Source organism: Zootoca vivipara, chromosome 15 (assembly GCF_963506605.1).
Source record: "Zootoca vivipara chromosome 15, rZooViv1.1, whole genome shotgun sequence".
NCBI classification, from domain to species: domain Eukaryota; kingdom Metazoa; phylum Chordata; class Lepidosauria; order Squamata; family Lacertidae; genus Zootoca; species Zootoca vivipara.
Genome location: NC_083290.1, coordinates 11,876,956 through 11,903,837, shown reverse-complemented (window position 1 = coordinate 11,903,837; position 26,882 = coordinate 11,876,956). Strand labels below are relative to the sequence as shown.

Below are 26,882 nucleotides of genomic sequence, written 5' to 3'. Positions count from 1 at the left end.
ACAAACTTGACATGAGTCAACAGTGTGATGCAGCAGCTAAAAAAGCCAATGCAATTCTGGGCTGCATCAATAGGAGTATAGCATCTAGATCAAGGGAATTAATAGTACCACTGTATTCGGCTCTGGTCAGACCTCACCTGGAGTACTGTACTGTATCCAGTTCTGGGCACCACAGTTCAAGAAGGATACTGACAAGCTGGAACATGTCCAGAAGAGGGCAACCAAAATGGTCAAAGGCCTGGAAACGATGCCTTATGAGGAACGGCTTAGGGAGCTGGGTATGTTTAGCCTGGAGAAGAGAAGGTTAAGGGGTGATATGATAGCCATGTTCAAATATATGAAAGGATGTCATATAGAGAAGGGAGAAAGATTGTTTTCTGCTGCTCCAGAGAAGCGGACATGGAGCAATGGATTCAAGCTACAAGAAAGAAGATTCTACCTAAACATTAGGAAGAACTTCCTGACAGTAATAGCTGTTCGACAGTGGAATTTGCTACCAAGGAGTGGGGTGGAATCTCCTTCTTTGGAGGTCTTTAAGCAGAGGCTTGACAGCCATATGTCAGAAATGCTTTGATGGTGTTTCCTGCTTGGCAGGGGGTTGGACTGGATGGCCCTTGTGGTCTCTTCCAACTCTATGATTCTATGCTATTTTGCTCCTGTCCACACTTCAAACCCTGTGTGAGTTTCCCCCCAGCCAGACAGAATGCCCTGTCCCTATACCACGATTCCCACCACTTGCCCTCTTCCCTCAGCAGTAAGAATGTTTGTGAACATTCTGGTGGTGGGGGGGAGCGAAAGTGTTTGGCTTGGGGATGCAGGTTTCTTTATTGGATTACTATAAGACTTCAACTTCAACTTTGTTGGACTGGTCATGTTGTGCGGATGCCTGATGATCATCTTACAAAGCAACTACTCTATTCCGAACTTAAAAATGGAAAGAGTAATGCTAGTGGTCAACAAAAGAGGTTTAAAGACTGTCTCAAGGCAAATCTTTAAAAATGTAGTATAAACACAGACAACTGGGAAACACTGGCCTGCGAGCGCTCCAGTTGGAGAACAGCCTTTACCAAAGGTGTCATGGGCTTTGAAGACACTCAAACTCAGGACGCAAGGGAGAAACGCACTAAGAGGAAGCCACGCTTGGCAAATCCACACCATTATCAACTCCCGCCCGGAAACCAATGTCCCCACTATGGACACACGTGTGGAGCCAGAATTGGCCTCCACAGTCACTTATGGACTCATTGTTAAAACTGTGTTTATGGAAGACAATCTTACTCGGCTATGAGTGATTGAAGAAGAAGAAGAAGAAGAAGAAGACTCACTCCCAAGTTTCAGAGAAGGCCAGGCGGGCAGTCTGCAGGGTTCTTGTTGCTGCCGTTGCTTATTTTTTTAAAAAGCGAATCAATGCATATGTTGCTTCATTGAATCAATCAGCCAAATGTAGATGAGATTGGGTGCTGTGACTCAGTTCTGCACCAGCTGGAGAAGCATCGCCCATGTTTGGGTGGCTGGTGCTTGTGTCTGCGTCTGTGTGTGTGAGAGAGGAAAAAGAGCCTGCATTAAGAAGCGTGATTGGCTACAGCGAGACTTCTTTATTTACATTTCAATGCAGCCCCATAACCCACGTTCTCTGGATGCTGAATGAGTCAATTGTAAAAGGCCATAAAAAATTAAAACCAAAGCTACACACACACACACACACACACACAAAAGAAAAAAAGAATGAAAATTAGAAGGGAGACAATGAGCAGCATGGGAGTATATAAAACAGCCTATTTTTTAAAAGCACCAAAACTATTAAGTTTAAATACTTTAAACCGAAAGGGCTTTCCCATAGTCATAGAGGATTTCCCATAGTCAGTTTGATCGAGAGAGAATGCGGGAGTGCCACTGCAATTGTAGACATATATTGATCCTCTGCAGCTTAGTAGGGTCTAATCCAGGGGTAGGCAACCTATGGCCATGGGCCGGATGCGGCCCATCACCTTCTAAATCCGGCCCATGGATGGCCCAGGAATCAGCATGTTTTTACATGAGTAGAATGAGTCCTTTTATTTAAAATGCATCTCTGGGTTATTTGTGGCCCCTGCCTGGTGTTTTTACATGAGTAGAATGTGTGCTTTTATTTAAAATGAATCTCTGAGTTATTTGTGGGGCATAGGAATTCGTTCATTCCCCCCCCCCCAAAAAAAAATATATAGTCCAGCCCACCACATGGTCTGAGGGACGGTGGACCGGCCCACAGCTGAAAAAGGTTGCTGACCCCTGGCCTAAACCAGCCTTTGCCCACCTGTGGCTCCCTAGATGTTATGGACTCCTTATCCCCCCAGTGCTGGTTGGTGTCAATTATTGAGACTGGCTGGGCAGAAAGCAGGGAGGCCAACAGCAGGTGGCGCCAGAGCCAACCAGGAAGTCTTCACAGAGTGGCAGAAGATGGTGAGGGGATGAGGGTCAGTGCACAGGAACCAGAGCAACAAGCCCCTCTGAAAGGAACAGCTTTGTTCAATTGGCATTGTGCAGGTCGGCTATGGAAATCGCCCTGTGTGTCGATAAATGTGTGTATGTGTGTTGAATTGCTTGCCTGTCTTTGGCACTAAAACATCTCAGTGTGGATCAACTCCCTTCCCTTCAGGTTCGCTACAACCTTTCAGTGTTTTTGTAATAATGAAGGGGAAATATGGACGGTGGATCCTCCCTTCCCTCGCATCCCATTCTTATTATAGTGCATCCTCTCTCTTTTGCTGTTTTTCTTTTTTTTAAAGCACATATACGGAGCTTTAATTCTGAGCAAAAAGTGAGAGGAAGGCTTTGGGGCACTCGAGATGCTGTCAAACTTTGCTAGAGGAAAGAATATGGCTCTTGCATTTAAACCGTTTGAAGTATTAATTAAAAAGAATTATGCACAGGATGAAGGATCTGAAGTGTGCCTTTGAATCTCAATAAGGCATCGGGATTACAAATAGCCAGGGGAGCTGTGAAAGAAGGAGAGGGAGAAGCAGGGTGGGGAGTCGGGAGGAGAAAAAATAAAGCTAGCTGCTTGTCTTGGGAAAATCTCCTGTTGGAGATGCACAAGGATCCCAGGGGGGGAAACAATTTTGGACAACTTTTGGTACCATCTGCTAAGGGTGCGAACCCAGAGTTCAAAAAAGGTTGAAGGACCAACCATGTTTCTTTGCTTTCATTTGAGATTATATCCTGCCTTTCCTCCAGGGAACTCAAGACAGCAAGCTTAGGTTTTGTGCCCCCTCCATTTTATCCTCAAGACAACCCTGCGAGGTAGGTTAGTCTGATGGTGACTGACCCAAGGACACCTTGTGAGCTCTGTGGCTGGTTTTGGTCGCCCCAATCCTAGCCCAACACTCTGAATGGCTCAGTCAGTAGAGCAGGATACTCTACTCTTAAAGTTGTGGGTTTGAGCCCGACTTCGGGCAAAAAGATTCCTGCTTTGCAGGGGGTTGGACTAGATGACCCTCGAGTATACCCTTCCAACTCTATAATTCTATACTTCTATGATTCGGAACTTGTGTCCTTCCAAACGCCATTGGACTCCAACTCCCATCGTTCCTGCTGGCTGGGGCTGATGGGAGTTGGAGTCCAACACGATCTAGAGAGCCACAGCTTAGCCACTCCTGCCCTAATCTCTGCTGCACTGATCGGCATTATGCCCACAATAAAAACAAACAAACCCTTCCCCAATGTGTCTTACAAGAGAATATAAGAATATGACCTCAGGGCCCCAGCAAGGTTTCTCCAGTGCACTGCTTGCAGAGCAACCGTTTCACTCCTGCACACCTTGAAGTGAAGGTTTCCTTCACTTGCTTTCCACCACAGTACAAAAAGATGCTTTGGCAAGCTCCTCCCCTTATGCACTTCAGCCAATCAGCATTGAGCAAAGGGCTCCTTTAAAATCCTGCCTCCCTAGCATCGCTTTGGTCGCAACACAGAGCTGGTGGACAGGTGCTATTCTCTGGGGAGACAAGGGGAGACCAAAGGACAGAGAAAAAGATAACAAGAAGATGCCAGAATTCGCGGCTCAGGCAAAGGCTCAGCTACAACATAATGTTACAAAAGGACCCGTGTTCCTTTGGAGAACTGAGGCACAGGGGAGACTGTTGAAGCTTTAACAAATTGGCTTATTCACCTGTTTACATGTTCAGTCTGCATGGAGGGAGTCCAGATCTTACAGCATGGTCATTCCATAGCAGTGCAGCTCTGGAAACCAAGGCATCTCTCCCAGCCAGCCTTCGGCCAGCCTGCCCAAGATGGACCCCAGTCTTCTTCCCAGAACACCCTGCTAAAAACTCTCTTTTCCTGTCGCCTCACACCCAGTTACCACCGTAAGCTTCCAAATCCCCAGGCTCTGCTCACACCTCAGGGAAAGCGGGGAGGACAGTTCTCTTCTCTTGCACTGCCAGTGGCCCTCTCATGTTTCTTAATGGCCCTAGCTTCTGCATAGGCTGGCTCAGGAATTCCTCTGCAGATTGTATTTCTCCCTTCACATCCCAAATAATAAAAAATCCAACCATTTATCAAGTTCTGCTGGATCTGGCCAATGGTCCAACTACGATAATCCAACATTCTGTTCTCACAGTGGCCTACCAGATGCCAAAAGGGAGGGTAAGCCTGGAATGTTTTGCTGTTGAAGTGAAATGGCCCGAGGTGTCACTCTGTTCTATGCGGCAGGGGTGGAACCGGAAGGCCACAAAGCACCACACTCACACATCAGAGGTGGAGAAAACAGCCAGGATTTTCCCCCTCCCTGAGCTTTTCTGAATGATATCAATCTCCCCTTTGTCCACTCACCCTCTAACCACTTGTGGAAGCCCAAATTACTCCCAAGAAACTGGAGATGTGTGAGAGAGTAATTTATCCTTTCTAGAAAGGCAGCCTTCTGCTTTTTTCCAGCCCAGTCGCCCCTTAAATCTAAATGGAGATTTATTTATTTAAGAACTGGATCGAAGGAGGCTTTCCGTTCCAACTCCAGTTGCGAGCCCTATTTAAAAATGGATCAATATCAGGCTGACCTTGGGCACCGCTGTACGGAGCCGCTTCACGGGGTGGTGTGTCACCGTTTGGAAGGAGGAATCGCCTCCCCCAGCTCAGTTACTGCAATCCTTTGCTTCAGCAAGCACGAAATTGCTGCCAGGCGGCAGTCATGTTTTACATTTCCCCCAGTTGTGGCCGGTTCTGTGGGGTTTGCCCCAAGCAATAATGCGCCCCCCCCGTTACTCTCTGACTACCCTGTTTCTCATATTTTAAGACATACCCATAAAATAAGCCATAGCAGGATTTTAAGCATTCAAGGAATATAAGCCATACCCCGAAAATAAGACATAGTGATAGGCGCAGCAGCAATGCCGGCCGCGGCAGGAGGAGGAGGAAAAAAATAAGACATCCCTTGAAAATGAGCCATAGTGTGTTTTTTTGAGGAAAAAATAAATATAAGACGTGTCTTATAATATGAGAAACACGGTACAGTGGAACCTCGGTTTACGAACACCTTGGTTTATGAATTTTCGGTTTATGAACGCCGCGGACCCATCTGGAACGGATTAATTCACTTTCCATTACTTTTAATGGGAAAGTTCGCTTCAGTTTATGAACGCTTCAGTTTATGAACAGACTTCCGGAACCAATTGTGTTCATAAACCGAGGTACCACTGTACTTCTAACCCAGCACAGTGGCATAGCGTGGGAGGCAGGGGAGCTGTGGCCCCGGGAGAAAATTCTGAAGGTTCACAACCAGGAGCCCCCCCATGCAGGCACTGGCTTCCATGGGGATCTCCGCACCGCCCCAGAAAAAGTGGCAGAGCAGCCCACCAGGGGGAAGCTGCTGACCCTGGCCAGACACATCACGGTGGGGTGGTGGGCCCCTTCCCCAGCTCTCCGCCCTTCCCTTCCCCCCTGCTTTCCTGTTGCCAGGGGCCTCTGAGCCCCGGAGCTGGCCTAGCAGGTCCCTGGCAGAGGCTGGCAATTGCAAAGCCTCCAGAGGGCTCTGTCTGCCTTCCACGAGAGCGCATTTCTGAAGCCCCTTGGTCTCCAGACGGCACTGAGGCCGGCCTCCTGGCTGAATGGCCACCCAGCCAGAGCTCACCCGCTTCTCACTTGGTGCGCTGTGCTCCCCAGGGGGTGGCGGAAACAGCCCAGGCCCACAGTGAGTGGGTACAGACGGTGGCAGGCAAAGGGCAACCCCAGTGGGGCACGGCATGGTGCCCCCTCTGTTAGGGGGATTTGCCCACCAAGGAAAGGGGTGGGATAGGCTGAAACATCTCAACTTGGCAGGCATTATAAAAACAAAACAGCAAATTGCCAATGATTTAATGCAACTCAGATAGGATGCACTTTTGACAAAGTCCCTCACCAAAGACTCTGAGTAAGCTTAGACATCATGGGGCATGAGGAGAGGTCAGTTGCTGGTTAATGAACAGGATGCAAAGATTATAAATGAATGGAGAGTTTCCCCAATGGATGTAGGAGTTCCTCAGGGATCAGCCCCATGGGACCTGTGCTTCTCAACTTGTTCAGCTCTTTGATGCTGGGAGCCAAAGGCAGCTGTGATTCAAGGCTGCTGGGGCAGGCTAGTCCGCACTGACGGGCAGCAGCAATTCCTAGCACTCTTAGCAAACTACAGCTCCCAGGATTGTTTTAGAGGGAAACCATGCATTTTCAATGTACGGCATGGATTTGACCTGAAGGTCGCATGCTGAAATCCATCAAAACTTTTACGGGAACTTTGAAACTCTCCTGATAAGGACACAATCCCAAATAGATTGGGAGGCAGGGGGCATTGCTTATTTTACAACCTTCCCCCATGGAGTTCTGGACTATAACTCCCATGAGCCCCAGCCAGGACTGATTGGGAATTGTAGTCCAAAACGTCTGGAGGGCACCTGAAGGCTGCTTCGTTCGTTCATTGCATGTGTCTCTTGCAAGGAACACAGACTGGTAGGATTGGAAGGCACCCCCAGGGGTCATCTAGTCCAACCCCCTGCAATGCAGGAATCTCAACTGGATCATACATGGGAGGTGGCCACCCAACCTCTGCACTTGGGTGGATGAGACTTTCCTCCTTGAGAAACAGCCGGAGCATTTTCCTTCCTATTCTCTCTTGGGCTGATTTGGGGGATTCCTCTGCTGAGCTGACCTGAAAATCCTTTATATATATAAAAAAAAAAGACAGAAGAGCATTGCCGGATCAGGCCAACGCCCCAGCCTGCCCAGCGCCCTGGCTCAGCACCTAGGTGAGGGAAACCCTCCAGCAGGATCCGTGCACAAAAGCAACTCTCCCCTCCTGGGGGTTCCAACAACAACTGCCATTCAGAAGCCTTGCTGCCTCCGACTCGTGGGGGCAGAGCATGCATCGTCCCCTCTGCAGCCCTCCTCCTCCTCCTCCACGAACTGGTCCCAATCCGCCTTTTTAAAGCCATCCAACTTGATGGGGCCTTGGGCTCTTGCCTTTTCCTCTAAGTTCTGCTGCGGGGTTTTCTTCGCATCCTAGAAAATGCATTTGAGAAAAAAAGGAAGCCTTTATTTATCTCGGGGAGAAAGGCACACACACACGGAGAGAGAGAAAAAGCTCTTGCACGCCTGCAGTTTACGATTTGCTGCTGCTGCTGCTGCTGCAAAACTCACTCTCTCTCTCTCTCTCTCTCTCTCTCTCTCTCTCTCTCTCTCTCTCTCTCTGCCTGCTTTCCCTTTCCCTGCCTCTTAATCCTGTATGTAAATGGCAGCCAATGGATGCGGCTCTTGAGCGGGGCTGGGATTAGAGCCAGGGCGAATGGGTGGCAATCTTACTGGGATTACAGAACAAAGAGGCGCCCTCCCCCTCGCTCGCCTGCGCTGCAGCCCCCAGGAGGAAGGGGCTGGCTGCATGGGCCCCCCCTGCCCGGCCCGGCACCCCCCCTCCCCGTAGCACCCACCCCCACCCCCGGGGCGCCCAGGGTGCCAATTACCCCCCCTTCCAGTCCCCCCACCCTCCTCCTCTTTCCTCCTCTCTCTCCTTCCTCCTCCTCCTCCTCCTCCTCCTCCATACAGATTAATTCCACCCTGCAATCCAGGCGGGAGGAGCCGGCAGCTGGGAGAGGCTGATCCCTGCGGTAAGAGTAACTTTTCCAACCCCCCCCCCCAACCTACAGCCCCCCACTCACCCCTTCTACTTCCTCTTTGCCCCAGACCCTGGTCCAGATCCACATCCCACCTCTCCCTCTCCCCTCCCCCCCCGTTTACATCGCGAGCATCCCCCCCACCCCCAATCTCATCTCTCTTTTGCGCCTTGATTTTTGCGCGCGCGCGTGTTTCGCGGGCGCGCAGTTTTGCAGCTTGCGCGCCTGCCTTGCGGATGTTCCTGGGGTGGGGGTGGGGAGGTGGGATTATTCGGAATTAAAAGACGTGGTGCGGTGGGGAGGGGAGGGGGCTGGTCTGCCAGGGAGGAGTTGGAGAAAAAGGGGTGGCTGGGGGGTTGGGTTGGGGAGGGCTATATGGCCAGTCATCCCTGATGTGTCTCAGGTGTAAGACACCGCAGTCGTATTTGTGGTGTGTGTTTTTGGGGGAGCTTACGGGGTGCTTTGCGTCTTGGGGTGGAGAGCAGGTTGTGCCCGTGCTTTTTTCCTCTTGTCCCGGTGGGGTTGGGTTGGGGGGAAAGGTTAATTTCAAGCTGAGTTGCAGGGAATGTTGCTGTGGGGGTGATGGTGAGACGGTTTGTGTGTGGGGAGGGGGGGGGCTTGAGCCTTCCTCTGGCACCCTCCTCCTCCTCTGCGGTTTGGGAATGAGGTCAGTGTGGGGATGCCAAGCTATGGAAAAGTGAGTTGATGATTGACTAAGACCTTTCACCCTTTCTTTCTCTCTCTCTCTCTCTCTCTCTCTCTCTCTCTCTCTCTCTCTTTCTTTCTTTCTCCCATCCACAACACTTTGCAGCTTTTCATACAGTTTCTGGTTCTCTTCCACTAACCCCCCCCCCCACCTACCTGGACTTGCAACAGCCATTCATCCCTCTCCCCTCTTCCCCAAACTTGAAAATTGGGAGCTCTCTTTTTCAGACTGCAAACACATCCAGTCCTTTCCCTTTTTGCCCTGGCCTTCCTATTTTCTGTTAGGCTGAGAGCTGTCAATGAGGAAGGGGAGACCTGAATGCGATTTAACCATTTTGACACTGCCGGCACATTCTTAGATTTTGAACAGCTATTTATGGCAATCCTCATCTCATTTCCAATTTCTGCTCCAAGTTCTACCCCAAGTTGTTGGTTTTTTAAAGGGCAATTCTCTCTCCCCCCCCAACTCTAACCAATCCCTTGTAACATTTCCCTCCTTATCGGAGAGATCTGATTATTGCTTAAATTTCATAATAAAAGCACCCACCTGGATCCCTCCCAGCCTTCAAAAAGTGGAAATCCCTTCCTTCCCTGTGTGTGCGGCCTGCTTGTTATTTGATTCGTGGGTGAGCAAAAGGCGCTCTGCATATGCTCAGAGGCTTCGTCCTTCGGATGCTTGGCAGTTTAGCTCTGGTGTAAAATAAAAAAGGGGAAGTTGAGCTGAGCTTTGGGTGAACCCTGGACACCCTGTTGCCACCCCCAGCAAAAGGAAAAAGTGTTCTCTGTTTGTACTTGGTGTTGTACAGTATTTGTACATTTTTTTTTTAAAAAAAGGAGGACCAGCGCTTTAGGAGGAGGGTGATCTGCAGCTTGGTGGAAGAGCATCTGTCTGTATCTCTGGCATCTCCAGGTCAGGTTGGGAATATACCTTGGTATACCTGGAGAGCTGGTCTGACTTCAGCCCCCTCTACTCCCCCCAAAAGCCATATCTTTGGTGGGGTGGGTGCCTATTTATTCCCCCACCCCTGTGCATATGATAGATGCTTTTTTTAATATAAAGGAGAAAAAGGAGGGGGGAGCTTGTACTGGCATCACCAGAGTATCAGCAGGAGCAGCCAGGCCTGCCTCAAGGGTCGCATCGATCAGCTTTGCGGCACTTTGCAAGGAGGCAAGTCTTCTTTAAAAACAACAACCCCAAAACAGATTTTATCCACAAGCAGGAGGAAAGTGTGTGTGCGTTTGTGTGGATAACCCAGCACAGGCTTAAAAATAGAAACGGGTGGTTTAACCGGCGAGGCACTCCCTAGGTCTTTTTTTTCTTTTTTTTAAAATAGAAAACCGCTAACCAGACACAGAAAAATGCGACCGTGCGCTTTGCCCTTTCTGAAGGGAAATTGCAAGCAAGGCTGTTGCGGAAGAGAGGTGCGGGGAGGGGGGGGTGCAGGGGAGAGGTTAAACTCCAGGTCTGCCTGGCAAGTTGCACCCTGGCAAAGATTTATTCCTTTAAAAAAAAATTGACACAGTGAGGAATTCGGTCAGGAAGGGCAACGTGCCGCAAGAGTTCCTGTCGGATTAAATTCCCCCTCGGTATGTTGCACATGCCGGCACATTTTCCAGTTCTGGTTTACCTGTTAATGGGAAAATTGAACGGGGCTTTTCAGCTGCGCAGGTTCTGTGCTCGGTGGTGGGGATGCTCAGCAGGGTGATGGGTGCGTGACAATTCTGTGCAGATGGGTATATATTCATGCGTGTCTTTCATGAGAGATGGAGTGTTTTTTCCTGTGCATAAGGAGTCATGCTTGACCCAGAAGGCTACTCCCGCCCCCCCCCCCCCCGTCATAGTTCACTGTGTGGCTTTGGGTGAGTTCAGCTCGCACTTGTAAAATGTGGTCAATCCCTTCTCTAAGGTGCCATGTCATACCCAAGCCGCATTTGTAAGAAAGCTATACTTTGGAACTCTCTGCCTATTGATATCAGCAAAACACCTTTTTGGTGCCTGCTAAAAATTTTTTTTGTTTAGACAAGCTTGTCCAGATATGTATAAAGTTGGTGTGTGTTTTAATCTGCTTTTTAGTTTAGTGCTGGTTTTAATTTTTTTGAATGTTCCAGATTGCTTTTTAACTGTTTTCAACCCATCGCCTTTTAATTGTTTTATTTATTCTTATTGTAAACTGCTTCGAGGTTTTTTGTGCAGTCGAACACGCAGAAGGTCTTAGGTTCGATCCCAGTTAAAAAAAGGGACAGAACTTGGTTGGAGGTGATGGCAAAATATTCATTAATACTCTTGACTTTCAAATGGCCCAGCAGACAATGCTAGATTAGGTGGACAAATAGCATTTAGGACTGAGTGCTGTTGGAAGGGATATTTGCAGATTTTGTGTGTAAAAGCCCTTTGCCCATAATTTGAGCATCGGGGACAAAAAAAAGTCTTGGTTGGGAAGCACTTCATGAATTTAAATGTTTTACATAAACCACAGTTAATAACAGCCAATTGCGTGAATGTTTTATTATTGCATTTATATTTGAGGAGCTCAAGATCGCATACATGGTTCTTCCCTCCCCATTTTATTCTCGCAACAGCCCTGTGAGGTAGGTTAGACCGAGAGACAGCCATTGGCCCATGGCTACCCATTGAGTTTATGTCTGAGTGGGGATTTGAACCCTGATCTCCCAGATTCCTAGCTTGACACTCTAACCGCTATACCACCCTAGAGACCTCCTGCTATGGGGCAGCTCTATAGGTCAATAAATATATATGTAGGTCAATATATAAGTAGGTCAATAAATATATATGGGGAAAGCAAAATGTCACTTGGAGGGAAGGATCTGAAATATTTTCCCGGAAACTTGAATTTGTTCTGTTCTGGATTGTTTCATTGGGTGTTTTAACGTGTTGTAAACTATGTTGAGGGACGCGGGTGGCGCTGTGATCTAAACCACTGAGACTCCTGGGCTTGCTGATCAGAAGGTCGGCAGTTCGAATCCCCGCGACGGGGTGAGCTCCTGTTGCTCGGTCCCAGCTCCTGCCAACCTAGCAGTTTGAAAGCACGTCAAAGTGCAAGTAGATAAATAGGTACCACTCCAGCGGGAAGGGAAACAGTGTTTCCGTGTGCTGCTCTGGTTCGCCAGAAGTGGCTTTGTCATGCTGGCCACATGACCTGGAAGCTGTACGCCGGCTCCCTCAGCCAGTAAAGCGAGATGAGCGCTGCAACCCCAGAGTCGTCCGCGACTGGACCTAATGGTCAGGGGTCCCTTTACCTTTATCTTTAAACTATGTTGAGATCCCTCCCCTAAAATATAAAACGGTATAGAAATGAAATAATAATAATAATAATAATAATAATAATAATAATAATAATAATAATACCATTGCATAAACAGTACCTAGACATACGTTGCAGTGACTGTAACCCAGGTTTGAAGTGCCATTTGGTGATTGGCTTATATCAGGGATGTCCAACAGGTCGATCGTGATCTACTGGTCGATCCCTCTGAGGTTTTGGTCGATCGTGGTCGATCGCTAGCCCCCTTCCAGCCCTGCCCCTCACCCCACCCCACCCTCCATGGTTGGAGAACGGAAAATGGAGTTTACAAACTGAGGCTGTTTTCCCCCCAATGATCTTTTGGTGTGTTGCTGTTTCTCTTTGACCCCAAAATAATGTTCAGATGTTGTGTCCCCCTCCCAAAGCCAAGCAACCTATGCCTCCTGAACCTCCTAAAAACATGGCTTTCCCCCCTCCCTAGAAAAGCTCAACAACTTTGACCTGAACCCCTAAAAAACGGGGGTAGATCACTTTCAGTTTTTAATTCTGTGAGTAGATCGCAGTCTCTTGGAAGTTGGCCACCCCTGGCTTATATATATATGAGCTGCTAACACTGGAAATGGGACAGAAAGCATTATAACCAGGAAAACTAGCGTAATATCCGCCATGTCTGAATGCAACCCCAGACTGGAACAGGCAATCCTGCTGGGAAAGTTTGGGGTGTCCCCGTCACCTCGCCTCTGACGGTTTCTTATGTTTTAAACTGGACCCAGACAGTCAAATAGAGGACTGTCTTCTGTAATGTAGGACACACTGCCATGCTGTTGTCAACCAGGAGTTGTTCTGACTGGCACTGATGGGAGTTGTAGTTTGAGAACTCCAGAGAGCACCCAGTGGGCAAAGTCGGCAACAGTTCTACGCATTGCACTCTGCTGCTTTCAGAGCAAGAATTACTCAGACAGAATCGGAAAGTGTCTGTTTTAAGGGTTATGTTTTGTTCAATAGGGTTGTATTCTGTCTGCTTGGGAGATGGATGGAGGTTTCTGTTTAAGATGAACCTGACTTGATTTATGGACAGCCTCCTCAGTCCGCTGTCTGAAGCCTTCCCTCCAACCGCAAGCCAATATTTCGTTTGCTTGCTTCGTTTTGTTAAGTCGCTGAGTTTTTTTTTTAATTCCAAATTTCCCCATGCTGCTTTCAACGAAAACGGTGTAACTGCTGCTGCAAAATGTAATCTAAACGGTCTCATAAAAATTAAAAGCATTCAGCTGTATTAAAAACCAGCTCTCAAGAAAAAAAGAAGGTTTTACGAAAAACAAACCAAAAACCAACCCCACAGAAGCAAGACTCAGTTTGGAATAAAAGCTTCTTCAGCCCTCAAACAAGGGGAGAGAGGGCTGTGCTGGGTTATCTATATCTCTTGCTATTTAAAGGTAAGGTGGAGAACACAGTCATCAACTGTGATGCAGCAGCAAAAAAAGCTCCTGCTATTCCAGGCTGCATCAACGGAAGTCTGGTGTCCAGATCAAGGGAAGTCACAGTACCGCTCTATTCTGTGTTGGACAGACCACACCTGGAATACTGTGTCCAGTTCTGGGCACCACAATTTAAGAAGGATGTTGACAAGCTGGAATGCATGCAGAGGAGGGCGACCAAGATGACCAAGGGTCTGGAAGCCAAGCCTGATGAGGAATGGTTGAAGGAGTTGGGGATGTTTAACCTGGAAAAGAGGAGACGGAGAGGAGATAGGCTAGCCACCTTCAAATATCTCAAGGGCTATCTCATGGAAGATGGGAAAAGCTTGTTTCCTCCTGCCCTGGAGGGCATGGCCCAAACCAATGGATTCAGATGACGAGAAAGGAGATTCCAGCTAAACATTAGGAAGAGCTTTCTGACCCTAAGAGCTGTTTGACTGCAGAATGGGCGCCCTCGGAAGGTGGTGGACTTGGAGGTTTTTAAACTGAGGTGGTATGGGCTACCTGTCAAGCATTTTCTGGCTGGGATTTCTTCATAGATAGCCCTTGGCCCCCTTCCAGCCGTATGAGTCTATAGCCAGATTTGGTTGTCTTCACACTTAAAAAAGAAAGAAAGGAAATAGATTGGTGAGATTGGGTCACAATGCCAGATTTTGAGTTCTACAGTATTGACAATTTAACTTGGATAGTTTTGTTCTCTCTTTTTTAAAAAAAATATATTTATTAAATTTTATAACAGAAAAACAAAAAGAAATAAAGCCAGGCCATATGGCAAACAAACCATATGGCTTACACAAAATACAAGCATACAAAAAGAATAACATACAAAAGTAGAAACAGTAAAATACAATAATAAAGAAAAACAATCCTGTTTATATATCTAACTCCCTAACACTGTTGACTTCCTCATGTCCCTCCCAACTGCGTTTCATTATATATCCTCTTTAGTAATTTCTAAATCATGGTTCAAATCTTGTTTTTATATTACACAACCTATTATTTCTTTTATTTCACAATTCATAACCCGTTCACTTTTTACCGTAATTAACACTTATATCGAAATCTTAATATATTAAAAAAAGAATAGAAAAAAAATATTTCAAGAAATCCTTTTCTACAACCCCTATGTACTTCCAAATCCTAAACATTTCCAAGATTGCGATTATTTTTCAAATGAACTTTGAATTTCTTCCAATCTTCTTCCACCGACTCTTCCCTCTGGTCACGGAGTCTCCCGGTCAGTTCCGCCAGTTCCATAAATTCGGTCATCTTCGACTGCCATTCGTCCACTGTAGGTAGGTCTTCATTCTTCCAATTCCTAGCCTGGATAGTTTTGTTCTCTCTCTGAAGCTGTGGGTTAAAACAAACCCACTGCCCTGTTATAATATATTAAAGAAGGTTGTTTCAAGGGAGTGTTTGCAGGGGATGTGTTCCTCCCCCCCCCTTTTTGTAGATGTTAAAACCACTAAATGTCCCTATTTATACATACATACATACATACATACATACATACATACATACATACATACTCTAGTTACATCCCACTATTCTTTCCTCCAAGGAGGTAAAGGTGATCTATGTGGTTCTCCTCCTCATCAGCATTTAATTCCCACAACATCCCTGTGAGGTAGAATCATAGAATCATAGAATCATAGAGTTGGAAGAGACCACAAGGGCCATCCAGTCCAACCCCCTGCCAAGCAGGAAACACCATCAAAGCATTCCTGACAGATGGCTGTCAAGCCTCTGCTTAAAGACCTCCAAAGAAGGAGACTCCACCACACTCCTTGGCAGCAAATTCCACTGCCGAACAGCTCTTACTGTCAGGAAGTTCTTCCTAATGTTTAGGTGGAATTTCCTTTCTTGTAGTTTGAATCCGTTGCTCCGTGTCCGCTTCTCTGGAGCAGCAGAAAACAACCTTTCTCCCTCCTTTATATGACATCCTTTTATATATTTGAACATGGTTATCATATCACCCCTTAACCTTCTCTTCTCCAGGCTAAACATACCCAGCTCCCTAAGCCGTTCCTCATAAGGCATCGTTTCCAGGCCTTTGACCATTTTGGTTGCCCTCTTCTGGACACGTTCCAGCTTATCAGTATCCTTCTTGAACTGTGGTGCCCAGAACTGGACACAATACTCCAGGTGAGGTCTGACCAGAGCAGAATACAGTGGTACTATTACTTCCCTTGATCTAGATGCTATACTCCTATTGATGCAGCCCAGAATTGCATTGGCTTTTTTAGCTGCTGCATCACACTGCTGACTCATGTCAAGTTTGTGGTCAACCAAAACTCCTAGATCCTTTTCACATGTACTGCTCTCAAGCCAGGTGTCTCCCATCCTGTATCTGTGCCTTTCATTTTTTTTGCCCAAGTGTAGTACTTTACATTTCTCCTTGTTAACATTCATCTTGTTTGCTTTGGCCCAGTTGTCTAATCTGTTAAGGTCATTCTGAAGTGTGATCCTGTCCTCTGGGGTGTTAGCCACCCCTCCCAACTTGGTGTCATCTGCAAACTTGCTCAGGATTCCCTCAAGCCCATCATCCAAGTCATTGATAAAGATGTTGAACAAGACTGGGCCCAAGACAGAACCCTGTGGCACCCCACTAGTCACTACTCTCCAGGATGAGGAGGAGCCATTGATGAGCACCCTTTGGGTTCGGTCAGTAATCCAGCTACAAATCCACTGAATGGTAGCATTGTCTAGCCCACATTTTACCAGCTTCTTTACAAGAATATCATGGGGCACCTTGTCAAAGGCCTTGCTGAAATCAAGATAGGCTACATCCACAGCGTTCCCTTCATCTACCAGGCTTGTAATTCTGTCAAAAAATGAGATCAGATTAGTCTGACATGACTTATTTTTCAGGAACCCATGCTGACTTTTAGTGATCACAGAGTTTCTTTCTAGGTGCTCACAGACTGTTTGCTTAATGATCTGCTCTAGAATCTTTCCTGGTATTGATGTCAGGCTGACTGGGCGGTAATTGTTTGGGTCCTCTCTTTTCCCCTTTTTGAAAATAGGGACAACATTTGCCCTCCTCCAGTCTGCTGGAACTTCGCCTGTTCTCCAGGAATTTTCAAAGATTATTGCCAGTGGTTCTGAAATCACCTCTGCCAGTTCTTTTAATACTCTTGGATGTAGTTCATCTGGCCCTGGAGACTTGAATACATCTAAACTAGCCAAGTATTCTTGTACTACCTCCTTACTTATTCTGGGCTGTGTTTCCCCTGCTGAATCATCTGCTCCATATTCTTCAGGTCGGGCGTTGTTTTCTTTCTTGGAGAAGACTGAGGCAAAGAAGGCATTGAGGAGTTCTGCCCTTTCTCTGTCCCCTGTTTGCATTTCACCATCTTCTCCTCTGAGTGACCCCACTGTTTCCTTGTTTTTCCTTTTGCTACGGACATACCCATAAAAGCCCTTTTTGTTGCTTTTAACCTCTCTGGCGAGCCTGAGTTCATTCTGTGCTTTAGCTTTTCTGACTTTGTCTCTACACGTGCTGGCTATATGTTTGAATTCCTCTCTGGAGATTTCCCCCCTTTTCCATTTTTTGTACATATCCCTTTTAAATCTTAACTCAGTCAAAAGTTCTTTAGATAGCCAGCCTGGCTTCTTTAGGCACCTTCCATGTTTCTGTCTCATTGGTATTGCCTGAAGTTGTGCTTTTAATATCTCCCTTTTAACAAACTCCCAACCATCATGAACTCCCTTCCCTTTTAGTATTACTGTCCATGGGATTTCACCCAGCGTTTCCCTAAGTTTTCTGAAGTCGGCTTTCTTAAAGTCTAGAATTTGGACCTTAGTATGCTTGGTTGCTCCTTTCCGCTGGATAATAAACTCCAGAAGAGCATGGTCACTCCCACCTAATGATCCTGCCACTTCTACCCCACTAACCAAGTCATCACTATTGGTTAGGACCAGATCTAAAATGGCTGATCCTCTTGTTGCTTCTCCCACTTTCTGGACAATGAAGTTGTCTGCAAGGCCAGTGAGGAATCTGTTCGACCTTATGCTCTTGGCTGAGTTTGACATCCAACAAATATCAGGATAGTTGAAATCCCCCATTACTACTATCTCACTTCCTTTGGAATGCTTGGCCATCTGTTCCAGGAAGGCATCATCTGTGTCCTCAGTTTGGCTTGGGGATCTATAGTAAACTCCCACAATGAGGTCACTGTTGTTTTTCTCTCCCTTAATTTTGACCCAGATACTCTCAATTTGGCTTTGAAGTTTTAAATCCTGGATCTCTTCACAGGTATACATATCCCTAACATATAAAGCTACTCCTCCTCCTTTCCTGTTTGGTCTATTTCTCTTAAATAGATTGTATCCCTCTATTACTACATTCCAGTCATGAGACTCATCCCACCAGGTTTCAGTGATGCCTATTATGTCATATTTAGTTTGCTGTACCAAGAGCTCAAGTTCATCTTGTTTATTTCCCATGCTCTGTGCATTAGTATACAGACATTGAAGACCGTTGATCATTCCCCCATGTCTCTTATTTAAGGATATTTTCGTCCCACCACTAGGTCTGCATGCTGCTTGCTCCATTTGGTCCTTGACATTTGGATGATCATCTTCAGCATTTGATAGACTCCTACCTTCAGGACCACTGTCTCCCTCCCCCACATAAGTCAGTTTAAAGCCCTCCTGATGAGGTTTTTGAGTTTTGTGGCAAAAACATTCCTCCCAACTTTTGTGAGGTGCAGTCCATCACTTGCCAGAAGTCCATCTTCAAGAAACTGCAGACCGTGATCTAGGAATCCAAACCGTTCCTGTTTGCACCATTTGCGAAGCCAGTTGTTCACTTCCCCTATTTTTCCCTCTCTCCCTGGGCCATGTCGTTCAACTGGGAGGACAGAAGAGATGACAATTTGTGCATCTAATTGCTTCAACTTCCTGCCCAGAGCCTCATAATCATTTTTGATCTTCTGTAAGCTATGGCTTGCAGTGTCATTGGTTCCCACATGCACCAAAAGGAAGGGGTATTTGTCGGTGGGTTTTATGATTCCTTGCAGCCGTTCTGTTACATCTTTGATCTTGGCCCCAGGTAGACAGCACACCTCTCGAGACATCTTGTCAGGCCCACAGATCACTGCTTCTGTACCCCTCAGTAGGGAATCCCCAATCACCACTACACGCCTCTTCATAGGCTTGGTTGGGATTCTTCTATGTGCTGTCCCTTCCAAGGTTACCTGCATATTTCCAGAGGACTGACTTGGTTGCTCGTCTTCATATTCCTCATCAACTGTGATGAGGGAGAGATCCTCAGGTGGAGTCTGTTCCTCGTCTTCCATGAGCACTTCAAAACGGTTGTGTAATTCTAAGCACTCAGAGCGATCCCTGGGCCTTCTACTTCTATGAGTCACGTTCCTCCATACATCTGGCTGCTGTGTTGGGGAACTGACCTCCTCCTCAGGGAGATCCCCTGTCTCCTCCTTGGTGCAGACAGTGTGCTCTGCTGCATCCAAGAAAAGCTCCAGGTAGATTAGGCTGAGAGAGGCAGTGAGTAGCCCAAGGTTACTCATTGAGCTTCCTGGCAGAGTGGGGAATTTGAACCCTGGTCTCCTAGGCCTGTAGCCTGACACTCTAAACACTACACCACACAGGCTCTCTACGGGGTTCAAAGGTATACTGCACCGAAAATGGAGGTTCTACTGAGCTATCTTTGCCAGCAGAATTCAGCGGCCAGGTCGCTCACCGGAGCAAGACGGTTTGAGCATATTACACCGATCCTAGTCCAGCTGCACTGGCTACCAGTTAGTTTCCGGGTCCAATTCAAAGTGCTGGTTTTGACCTATAAAGCCTTAAAGTTTAAACGGCTCAGAACCGCAATACATCAACGACTGCTTCTTTCCATATGAACCAACCCAGACCCTGAGATCATCTTCTGAGGCCCTTTTTCATGTGCCTCTTCCTCAAGAGGTCCAGAGGGTGACAACACGAGAACAGGGCCTTTTCTGCAGTGGCTCCCCATCTGTGGAATGCTCTCCCCAGGGAAGTTTGCCTGGCGCCTTCATTATACATCTTTAGGCAACAGGCAAAAACATTCATTTTTAACCAGGCCTTTGGTTGATCTTATTGACATCTTATTGACATCCTATGTGGGAGGAGCATTATGTTGCATTTGCAAATATAACCTCCTTTGTGAGATTCCTCTCACCACTTCCACTTCAAGCTGTTTCTCTCCCTCTCTCCATACCGCCCCCTTTTTAATCCAGTGGAGAATCACTGCAAACATTCCCTATATCCAGTCTGTGTGGTGTGCCAGCTCTCGCAGTGAGGTTGAAACTGGGGGGAGAGAGAACACAAATTCTCCCTGAAACTGCTTTTCCACGTCTGATCTCATTTCGCTCTCTCCTTGTTTGGCCTGCGCCCAGTTACCTGGCGCTTTAGCGCGGGAAGGCGGCTGACGATGACCTCCGTTTTTTGCTATCTAGCGCCTAGAGTGACAGCGGGTGATACCGATCCAAGTCCGAGGTGTATTCTGAAACCTCTTTGGCTGGCACAAGGCTTTCCTGATAAGGCACAGCGTTTTGAATTCCACTTATTTTCCGGGGCCGAAAAAGTAGACGCCTGCCACCATATCTGGGTCACATGGAACGTTTTCTGTGCGATTTTAATCTAGATACTGCAGCTGAGTTTCTTTTGTTAAGGGCTAGCCTTTTCCCTCTCTTTCCTTGTGCCTTCCGACGGCAGATGTAGAATATTATGATTATTTATTTTATTCCTTGCCTTTGCTGGCCTGTCTCTTCTGCAAGGACCTCAAGGCTGGGCACGTACTGAGCTCATTTGATCCTCCCAATCAGATTCGCAAGGTTGGTTAGGCTGAGAGAGGATTTCAAGTACTATTACACCACTTTAACGGCCACGGCTTCTCCCAAAGCATCCTGGGAACTGTGTATGGACAGGTACACCGTATTGAGCTAGGTCAGGCATGCCCAGAGGGCCAGATTTGATGAAGTGAACATGCGTGAGGGCCGACCAAAGTTTTCAGGATTGAAGTTGCTGAGTTTTTAAACGGATTTTACCCCAGGGTGTATACTGCCACGGGGGCCAGATTAAGTTGACCAGCGGGCCAGGTTAGGACCCCGAAACGGACTTTGGACATGCCTGTGCTAGGTAAACCGATAGTTGGCCAAAACCTTCGCCAAAGTGGTAGAAATTATCCAGGCGCCAGGCGTGTTTTGCAGCTGGCGTGGGTCCAACTGCGACCCCATGAAGATCTCTGGATGCCAGCTTGGTTACTAGGGGAAGCAAAATGTCTCTCCAAGAAGGACCTGAAATATTTTCCACGAGGCTAGTGTTGGCCCTGTTATTGTTCTATTTGATGTGAGATTTGTTCTTTAAAATATAAAGCCGTATAGAAATGAAATTCTTAATGATAATTCTAATACAGTGGTACCTCGGTTTACAAACACAATTGGTTCCCGGAAGTCTGTACTTAACCTGAAGCGAACTTTCCCATTGAAAGTAATGGAAAGTGGATTAATCCGTTCCAGACGGGTCCGCGGAGTACTTAAACTGAAAGTACTCAAACCGAGGCGTACTTAAACTGAGGTATGACTGTAAATAACTCCATTGCAAGGAAATAAAAGGCAACTAGACATTCTGTTGTGGGAACCCGTAACCTAGGCTTAAGGTGCCAGTTGGCGATTAGATTATATCTACAGTATCTGTGTTTCTGACACTGCTCCCAAAGCATCCTGGGAGTTTGCTCCCAAAGCATCTCAGTTTGTTAAAGGGTGCTGAGAGTTGTTAAGGGTCCCTGTTTCGCTCACAGAGCTACAATTCCCAGAGCCACCTGGGGAAAGGAATTGATTGTTAAATCGGAGAATTGTAGCGATGGAAGGGACCCCCAGTTCCGAGAGGTGGATGAGCCGGCGTTTGTCCTGAGCGATGGCGGCAGCAGAGGCGGCTTAGAAGGAGCACATCCCATGGTGCCTCTATGGCAGCGGCTGCCGGCCTTCTCTCTTGGGCAGCTGGGCGGGGGGAAAGGGGGAAGCGGAGCGCAAGGAGTCTTTATTTTTGAATGCTTTGTGCAAAAAAAATGGGGGGGTCAAGGAGGGTCAGTTGGGTGGGGAGTAAGAAATGTCCCTACTGTATTTGCACCTGAGGAATGTTGGAGGGTAGGAGATTCTTCATCTCAGCGTCATGGGTTCGAGCTCCACATTGGGCAAAAGATTCCTGCTTTGCAGGGGGTTGGATTGGATGACCCTTGTGGTCCTTGCAACGCCACGATTCTCTGAATTAAAATAAATCCAGGAGATCCAACCCCAGATTTCCTGTGTCTCGTCCGCCCTGGCTGTGGAAGGGAGATGAAGGTTTGTTTTGAAGATGGTTGGGGGCAGATGTTTGGTCAACCCCCCCCCCCCCCCGCTTCCAGATCTTAGACGTCATTCATAGCAGTCTCAAGTGATCTATCTTTTCCCTCTGCCTCATTTTACCTCGTGTGAGTCGTCGTCCCCCCCTCGCCTCCTCTCCTCTCTCCATCCTTGCTGGCCTCTTGCCACAGCTTCTCTGACCAGTTTTATTACGAGAGGCCGCCACAGAAAGTGTTTCTTGTTTTTAAGGACAAGCACCTACCGGTATGCCAAGCAGTTTTTAAAAAGCCTGGTGAAATCAGGCCCCAACGCTATTAATACAAATCTTGCGGTGGGGAGCGAGAGGCGGGAGGCCTTTGAGCAAGGCATTAAGCATTTATTAAAACCATTAGAATTAGTGTCAGGTCGTATTGATTTAAAAGGAGAAGCGCAGGGGAAGCTACAGTCAACGGCGAGGTGGGCAGAGGAAATGTGTTTCCTCCGCCCCCCTTTCCTTTATTATTACCACATTTGTATCTCGCCTTTTCTTCAAGGAGCTCAAGGTGCCACACGTGGTTCTCATTTGGTCCTCACAACAACCCTGTAATGTAGGCCAGGATGAGAGAGAGACAGAGCGAGCGCATGACTGGGCCAAGGTAACCCAGCGAGCTTTGTGGCTGAATGGGGATTTGAACCCTGGTTTGCCAGCTCCCAGGACTCAGCTACATTAATAGAGAAACAGAGATTTGAATGCGCTATGAACCTGCAACACCAGATGGCGCCAGAGAGCAGGAAATTTTACAACGCAATTTCCCATAGGGATTTTTTTTCTTTTTGTTAAAACAATCTAATTGCTGGCTTTTTTATAGCGTTTCCCCCGCTGTGTTTAGATCCACCCCCAGTCCGACACATCAACCATCACACCATACTAGTTCTGGGCTCCAGTGCTGGCTCCAGGTTTTTAGGTGAGATACCTCTGTGCCCTGTGCCACCGAGGTCTCTCCATTAATATCTGGACCAGAGTGTTTCATTTCATTCAGGACTGGGTATTTGACTGGTCAAAAGTAGAAAAGATCAACTGACCATTCAAATATTTTGGATTTTTTTTTTTTAGTTTAGAGAAGAGATATGTTTAATCATCAGGAGGGCAGAAACTTGGTTAATTTCAGGAGCTTTTGAAGTGAGTTAACCATGAGCAACATGACTGGTTTTTGTTTAATTGTAGTGTGTTGTTATAACTCATCCCCCATTTATTGATTTTTGCCACAAACAGTAAATGGCTAAAAAAACAAACAGGAAATTCAGAATTTTCACTATATAATTCACTTGCATAACCTGCTTATTTCCCTACTGCTCATTTACTGAAGCTTTAAAGCAGGCACTCCCACCTTGGCCCTCCAGATGTTTTGGGACTACAACTCCCATCATCCCTGACCACTGGTCCTGTTAGCTAGGACCTATTGACCCCTTGTATTCAGATAAAACAAATATATAGGCGTGTTTGCCGACAGATCTGCTTGTGTGTGAACACATTATCATGCAAGTACATGTGTGACTAGATGTTATTTTTGTTCAGGCTTTATTGTAGCTTTTAACCATGTTAGGTGTGGAGCGGCTGACCAAACCTCTTATTCTCTCTGCATTTCCTTCTGGCACGCAAGGGTCACTCTTCATAGAGAATGCACCTGTCAATCAGTTGCTAGGATCTCATGATCCACCAACATTCTTCTTACAGCAGACTCGCCTTTCTTGCTCTTTGTGTTGTTAACATTGTTGATAATCACCATTGGTTGTTTTCCTGCTTCTTTCATAGAATCGTAGAACCACAGAGCTGGAAAGGGACCCCAAGAACCCTCTAGTCCAACCCCCTGCAATGCAGGGATCACAGCTAAACATTTGTGATATTGCTTTTAGCTGCTGCATATTGGGGAAGAGAACTATGATTCAGTGTCAGAAACTCAGATAATATAAGCCCTCGTATTTGTCGCTCCAAAAGACGCACCTAACCATAAGACGCACCTGACCATAAGACACACTTAGTTTTCAGAGGAGGAAAGGGGGAAAGCGCCGTTTTTTAAAGGATCAGCTCAAAGTTGTTGAGTTTATTTTGCAAAGGGAAAAAATCCTGTTCAACTCACAGTTCTGCAGCTTCTGATAACCTAAGCCAGTGTTTCCCAACCAGTGTGCCTCCAAATGTTTTGGGACTACAACTCCCATCATTCCTGACCACTGGTCTTGCTAGCTAGGGATGATGGGAGTTGTAGTCCCAAAACATCTGGAGGCACACTGGTTGGGAAACACTGATCTAAGCAGCCAGATAATCCAATCAACCAGTCACATGTTGCTGGGGAAACAAACAGCCTCCCTCTGCAGAACATTCAACAATGGAGGCCAGGGCAAGGGGGCAGGCCGGAAGGGAGCTTGGTCCCTTATCTCCCTCCCTGATCTCTTGCAATCAACTGCTGAGCGGCTTCCTCTTTCCCTTTTGTTAGCCTTTAGCTCTTTCTTTTTTTTTTTTAAAAAAAAGCACGATCTGCTTTTCGCCCCTGGGCAATTCGGCTCCAGGGACCACACATTCGCTCCATAAGACGCACAGACATTTTCCCTTACTTTTAAGGAGGAAAAAAGTATGTCTTATGGAGCGAAAAATACGGTACGCACCAAACGGCTTTTTGAACCAAGTCACCCAAACGGAATGTCTAGTTGCCATTTGGGGGCAAGACGGCTCCAAAGTCTTTTTTCTTCTTCAAATGATACACTGACTGTGATTGATTACCAGCTAAGCATCTGGTTAGTTCAGATGACAACCTTCAGCTAAGTCAAGAACTTTGAGAACTTAAAGAAGGAAAGTCACTTGATCCAGGGCCAGTCTGCATATGTATTGGCCTATTCCGACCTCTTTTTCTTAATGGTGAGACGGAACATTCATAACGTAAATATGTTCTTCACAACTGTGAGAAGGGTAGTGGAGTGGGGTACGTGAAGACGAGTTAGAACAATTAGCTCTAACGTTGCTGACTGCTGGCTGCAAAGAAAAAGCATTTTGAATGAATCAGAAATTCATGCTGATGGTGCAGATAAAATAGAACGGATAGAATTCTACAGTGTGTGAAAACTGTCCAGATCCAATGATCCCCAGTCATGCAGCTCCAGATAGTGGAGATTTGAGGCACCATCCTGGCACCCAGGCATTTTCACTTGGTCGCAAGTGGCCGATAGTGTGGGAATGTTGAGGGTGACAGGAGAGGATATGTTGCTTATTAATATCCTTCCTAACTTGCACTAGCGAGTTCCTTTACTTCGCAGAGTGCATTCCCCTTTACGCAGCAGAAAACTGGTTGCAAACTTGTCCAGATTGAAATGTGTTCTAATATTTTCCTGGTAAGACCCCTTGAATCCCTCGTGTATTGCCCGAGTCAGCTTTCATCGCGAAGTGGTCCGTAAGCATCTCTGCTGAGAGGGTTGCATTTATGCAGGTGCCATTCCCGCGGGGAACAAGACAGTGATGTTTCGAGAAGCACCAATATCGTTAATGAATTACAAACATCAAAGCAATTACAAACATCAAAGCAAAGGAGTTTTCCTTTCCCTCCCTTCCAGGAGCACAATTCTCAAACCGCTAAATTAGAGACAAAAGGAGCCATTTTGAAAATGAATAAAGAAAGATGCTGCTAGGGGGAATCAAAACAAGCAATTTGCCCAAAGCCAAATATGGTCTCTCCCCCCCCCAGTCCTGTCCCTCTGCTTTAGAAGTTCAGCCTAAGACAGAAAAAGAATAAAGGTAAAAGGTAAAGGGACCCCTGACCATTAGGTCCAGTCGTGACCGACTCTGGGGTTGCGCGCTCATCTCGCATTATTGGCCGAGGGAGCCGGCGTATAGCTTCCAGGTCATGTGGCCAGCATGACAAAGCCGCTTCTGGCAAACCAGAGCAGCACAAGGAAACGCCGTTTACCTTCCCGCTGAAGCGGTTCCTATTCATCTACTTGCATTTTGACGTGCTTTCGAACTGCTAGGTTGGCAGGAGCTGGGACCGAGCAACGGGAGCTCACCCCGTCACGGGGATTCGAACCGCTGACCTTCTTAAAACAGCGACTGCCATTGCGGGGATGGCTATCAGTTGATGATATGTCACTGTAATAATCTGTAATTATGCCCCTGTTGTCCCTGTTTGCCAGCGATAGCCCCTCTGTTGTGGCATGTCAAATATGCCTTCTCAACTACCTCCCTAGAGTTTCTGGTCAGGTTCACGCATAACACTACACCGTGGTTTGGCTTAACTATGGTTTGTACACCCAAAACCACCCAGGCCAGCTAACTGTGGTTTGTTTGGACTACGAATCTTGGCTTTCATTATCTTGCTCTCCCATTGCATCCAACCCACAACCCTGGTTTGTTTCAGAGCCCTGCCCCAGAGGCTCACCCTGCTACAGAGGGGCAAGGCAAGAGCGGACTGAAAATGGAGCCAGCTTTCGGTGGAACAAGCCATGGTTACTTGGCCCGTCTGCTAGAATGATCCTGGTTTGTTCAGCCAAGCATTGTTAAAGCAAACCATGGCTTAGTGTTACGTGCCCAGGCAGGCAGCCGATAGAAATGAAATTGCAGAGGAAGGAATTGGATATCCATGTATGTTGCCCAGGGCAGCTGAGGACACTGAATTGCATAAAATATGTATGAATGCTCCCTGAAAAATAGTTGGTGTCCTTTAAAGAGAAACGCTATCCTTCTCACCATCGTTGGAAAGATCGTGATCAAGTGATCTGTTTCTTTACTTGGTCTGCTGTTCAGATGCTAAGGGTTGGTGGGAACTTCCAAGTCTCCCTCCCACTGTCTGTGGAAGAGGAATAGAGGCAACAGCTTTACAGCCAATCAGATCAATGGTCCATCTCTTTCAGCATTGCCTACACTGACTGGCAGCAGCACCTCAGGTTCTCAGGCAGGAATAAAAAGGGGAAAAGTCACTTAGAGAAGGATTTCTCTTGAAGCTTTCATTTGTTTTATCCTGGACTGTTTTATTTGTTTCAATG

At 46.9% G+C, this 26,882-nt stretch overlaps 1 protein-coding gene across 3 annotated transcripts in view; it reads left to right on the top strand.

Moving 5' to 3' along the window:
- The first annotated feature begins 7,918 nt into the window (after positions 1-7,918).
- GTF2IRD1 (GTF2I repeat domain containing 1) overlaps positions 7,919-26,882 on the top strand; it is a 101,893-nt gene continuing 82,929 nt past the window's right edge. Inside the window, exon 1 of one of the 3 annotated variants that reach the window (XM_060268569.1) lies at positions 7,919-8,099. The gene's annotated coding sequence lies outside the window, so the exon portion shown is untranslated. The remainder of the gene's footprint in view (positions 8,100-26,882) is intronic. The other 2 variants (XM_060268566.1, XM_060268568.1) reach the window with 2 other exon arrangements.